This window comes from Silurus meridionalis, chromosome 18 (genome assembly GCF_014805685.1).
Source record: "Silurus meridionalis isolate SWU-2019-XX chromosome 18, ASM1480568v1, whole genome shotgun sequence".
Taxonomy (NCBI): domain Eukaryota; kingdom Metazoa; phylum Chordata; class Actinopteri; order Siluriformes; family Siluridae; genus Silurus; species Silurus meridionalis.
In genome coordinates, this window is record NC_060901.1 from 8,171 (window position 1) to 13,170 (window position 5,000).

The 5,000-nt window shown below is 38.6% G+C and overlaps 1 long non-coding RNA gene across 2 annotated transcripts; it reads right to left on the bottom strand.

Annotated features, from left to right (window-relative positions):
- Window positions 1-2,451: 2,451 nt before the first annotated feature.
- LOC124400879 lies at window positions 2,452-4,786 on the bottom strand. 2 transcript variants are annotated; one of them, XR_006928457.1, is made up of 7 exons: window positions 4,679-4,786; window positions 4,308-4,373; window positions 4,120-4,197; window positions 3,855-3,917; window positions 3,695-3,755; window positions 3,258-3,320; window positions 2,452-3,030 (listed from the first exon to the last, which is right to left on the bottom strand). It is a non-coding gene; the product is annotated as an uncharacterized LOC124400879 (long non-coding RNA). The 2 variants fall into 2 exon arrangements; XR_006928458.1 differs by having other exon boundaries at window positions 2,796-2,873.
- Between the last annotated feature and the right edge of the window lie 214 nt (window positions 4,787-5,000).

Sequence of the window (5,000 nt, forward strand, 5' to 3'; positions counted from 1 at the left end):
CCTCACACATACTTCACCCTCCTACCATCAGGAAAACGGTTCAAGCATTCGGGCCGTCACAACAAGACTGTGTAATAGTTTCTTTCCACAAGCCATCAGGCTTCTCAACACAAAGAACTGAACAGAACTCACACACACTCACTTACACACGCACACACACACACACTCACTTACACACGCACACACACACACTCACTTACACACGCACACACACACACTCACTTACACACGCACACACACACACTCACTTACACACGCACACACACACACTCACTTACACACGCACACACACACACTCACTTACACACGCACACACACACACACACTCACTTACACACGCACACACACACACTCACTGTGTGTTACTGTTACTGAACTGTACAACCTGGACTAAACACAATCATCAATCATCTCGATCCACTCCACCACCATTTATATATTTATTATTATTTATACTGCACCTTATATTCAGTACAATGTTTACATGCTGTTTTTGCACCTTTATACTACAGTATAATGTTTACATGCTGTTTTTGCACCTTTATACTACAGTATAATGTTTACATGCTGTTTTTGCACCTTTATACTACAGTATAATGTTTACATGCTGTCTTTGCACCTCCTTGCTGCTGTTTTTTTTTTTTGCACTAAATTGCTCTGTTCTGTTTATACTTTCTCCTGGGTATAGTTTTTACATTCACCTCACACAGTACTGTATATGTAAGTATACAGTAGGTTTACTAGTCGGCACTATACTTGTTTTTTGTCTTTTGTCTTGTCTTGTGTTGTCTGTCTGTACTGTTCTTTTGTTTGCACTGTTTGCACCAGGCTGCACTCGATGCACTTTATGTTGTTTTGTTGTTTAGTGTAGCACCAGGGTTCCGGAGGAACGTTGTTTCGTTTTTACTGTGTACTGTGTACCACTGTGTATAGTAAAAATGAAAATAAAAGCCACTTGACTTGACTTGACTTGACTTGAAATGCTCCTAACATGATTGCCAGCATGGTGCTGAATGGACAGCGCCACTTCAGCACTCCAGCATTCATTTTGTGGAAAGCCAGCATGCATATTGCCCATGGGCGGGGAAGAGAAACAAGACACAGCAGGTAATAGATGTTGAAAAGAGTAGCTTATCAACAATGTTGAGAAGATGTCAGAGTATAAAAGTAGAGCTGTATAAATGCCCCGATCAGGCATCATCTGACGTGCACCATCTGACAACATGGAGTAACCCAGGAGCTAGCTGCCAGACTTCAGGCGGCCTGCAGCTGCTACCACACCCTTTACCCGGCCCAGGAGGTGCAGTGGCTGTTCAGCAAGATGTCAACAAACAAATAAGTTTTCTGCACATGTTTGAGCACACTGCTATGTGGGAGATTTGGCGCAAACAAGACTGAGCACAACTAATGGCTCTGTTCCTCTCTGGAGAAAATATGATGCTCTGATGGAGGAGATCTTAGTGTGCTGTAGGCTGTACTTTATTAATGTGACATCAGAGTTTCATAAGTGGACCTAAAAACCAAAAGAGCATAAATGGGGGTGCTGCTGCACACTACAAAGAAATGGCTGCAGCCTGGAAAACTCAACCATGGAAGTCACAGAGTTCCGAATTTTCAATCCAACACAGACAGCAGAGCAAAAGCCAGGAGCATGTGTAGTTCTGAATTGTTCGGGGTTGAGCTCACGTTGGTGCTGGGATTTAAACTCAGAACGGTCTGATAAATATATTTCTTTGTTACTGCCTGAGATGTTCTAGAAGGACATTAAGTACAGATTCATCACTACAAGATCCACTCACTCAACTCAAACACACATCATCACATTCTAGTGAAAATAATCAAAGCACTTTTATTTTATTCAATGTATAAAAATAGATGATTGTTACAGAATATGAAAAACAGCAAATTAAAGCATGAAAAATATAAAATATAAACTTTTTCTCATTCTGAAAGCTAAAAAAATCTTATTTGTTGTATATTTGCTTGTACTGTGGTTGTGACAAATAACATCTCGAATCCTGAATCTATAGTTTAATAGGATTTAATATTAAAATGAACCTTCATTCACTCATTTCAAAAGTGAGAATATTGAATTAAAGCTGAGATTATAAAACAAAGTCCTGAGAAGAAGAAAAGAAACGAGAGAATCCTGAATGAAACCTGAGGAACTCCAATGTAAATCTGAGAAAACTTTATAAAACTGTTTCTATATTTACACTAATGACATCTACTAGATCTGACTTGCAGCATATCCAGCTAGCGAATAAACACTGCAATATAGCAGGCTAATCTAATTAGCATGTCAGAGTGTGAATATTTCATAAAGGAATTCTGGAATCCAATTAATTTCTATAGTTTGGAGTTAAAAACACAGAATTGAACAGAAATGTAAATGTGTCTTTGTTTGAACTGAATAAAAAAGTATAGTTTTAAGGAATAAAAAGCTTTTGTTAGTTGTGAAGTGGTTTATAGTCACTAACACATTTCTAAACACACTGAATAAGAAGTTGATGAATGGAAAACATGAAGATGAAAATCAGAGCAGTTTTGATGAAAGAATTGTTGTGATAAATGAGTTGTGGTGTGACAGTGATATTGAAGTTGACTTATAGCATTAAAAGTGTAGGAAAGGAAAAGCTGGAGATTTTGCATGAAGTCATATGAAAGGGATTGAACTCTCACTACTCTATTTACTAATAACTAGGGGGAGAATCAACACCATTCAGAAAACATGACATTATTGGAAGTAGAATCAAATCATTTTTTGTCTTTGTAAAAGTTGAAATGTAATTTCCTGAGAAAAGGCCTTTGGTGGCGTGTCTCAGTCACATGGTCCCTGTTTTTCTGAGATTTCTCCTCCACCTCATCACATTCTGGAAAAGAAATACATTGAGCTCTTGAATAGATGGTTTGGATTGTAGTCATTGTGATGGAACACCTTCAGAATCCAGTCAATGAGGCACCGTGTAGGAACGTGTTTAAGAAGATTTTTCATCATGTGTAAAAAAGGATCTTTATCAATTCAGCTTTCTTCATATAAACACAGGACATGTGTAGAAGATGGAGAAGGAAATGAGACAGAAATCTAGAACTTCTCTAAACTGTTTCATAAATATGGCTGCACTTGTTCAATGACAGAATGGAGATTATAAAACACAAAGCTGATCTTTATATTATATATGGTCTAGAATAAAGTCTCGCTTTAACTTCACTGCTTTTACACTCATGTACATTAGCAGAATAAACACCTCACTTACTTCCTGTCTCTCCTACATCCTGTTCCTCACTGATCACATCATCATCATCTTCATCTTCATCTTCTGGAGTGTGTAGTGAAGAAAGAAATGAAGAAGTAATAAATGACTGTGTGTGTTGCTGTTATAGTAAAATACTGAGTTACAGGGTGGTGTGATGAAGCTGAGTTACTGTTACCACACTAACGTTGATCATTTCACTTTAACTGCACGTCCCCAAGTCTTTTATTCCTCTTATACCAATTTACCAACAATTACACTTTTTCCACACAGGAAACAATTCAATGTGCTCATTTTGATCCATTTATAGTTACAGATGATGTTGTAGTTCTTCAGAAAAACAAGTTCCTTCCTTTTCTCACTTATTTCATAGCAGCTAGAAACAGTGGTTCCCTCATCAGCTTTTCTTTCCTTTTGTATATTTGCAGAAAAAAACTGACCTGTGATGATGTTTGGGTTTGTTTCAGCAGTAACTGCATCATCATAGTTCTCACACGTCCTCTGTCAGAATGGAGAGATAAAAGCTATTCAATCCACATGAAGGTCATTAATGATCATTTGGATGCTTGTGGATGAAATACGCTCACATTCTTATCATACCTGTCAGTAGAACTGACTTCTGATCAGCTGTAATGGCGTCATCATAATTCTCAGCTTCATCCTCTACACCAAAACACAGAGATTTCAAGCTATTTCAAGTGGACTGAAGTGGCAGTTTGTACACTGTGGATTTGATGACACGATGCAAAATGACATGGTACATGTCAAAAATCTCAGTCCACACAAAGCAATAAACAAACGTATTTGCAGTGTGTGTGTTTCATTTCTACTGCTTTCTAAAACAAATCCCAAAACAGAAGCACACCATCCACGTTATCAGGGATCGGTCCAGCAGTGACGGCATCATCGTAGTCCTCTGGTGCCTCGACTCTTCCTGTAGCACCTAAATGAAAGAAAAGCAGAGGGTCTGTACAAACAGCTCCATCACATTCTGACCTCATGCTTTAATGTGAACTCACTACATTGATGTGATCAGTTAACAACTGCACCCACTTATGAAGTCACTGGTGTCGATGACATCATCATAATCCTCAGCCTTTTCTCCAATCCCAGACTTTACTGGAAAAAGAACAATTTGTTTGTTTTGGCTTTTATTTCAACACATTTCTACTCAATCAAATCCTGATCCAAAGAAGCTTTGATCCATTTGATAAGAGGGATTTCAGAAGCTTCAAGTAAGATCAGGTTGATTGGGAGATGTGATGTGTCAGCATTAAAACACTGGAGTTCCTGTAATTCTTCTCTACAATACATCAAAATCAGACCTCAGAAAGGACACATTTAGTCATTTCTGATTTGGAATTGCAGTTCTAATATCTTTCAGTTCATGGAGTTCCACAAACTCACACTCTGTTCTTTTTTACCTGAGAGAAGCTCATCATCCACATGCTCATACCCAGAATACTGTTCTTCAGAGAGGAGACTTCCTGTTAGAGGAGAGCAGGAGAGTCATGTGACGTGTTCAGAACAGCAGAACATCACACACACACACACACACACACACACACACTTACACACACTCTCTTACACACACACACACACACACACACACACACTTACACACACTCTCTCACACACACACACACACACACACACACACACACACACACACACACACATATACACACACATACACTGCAAGGCAGGAGGTGCACTTGTACAAGAAAGTAGGCACACACACACACA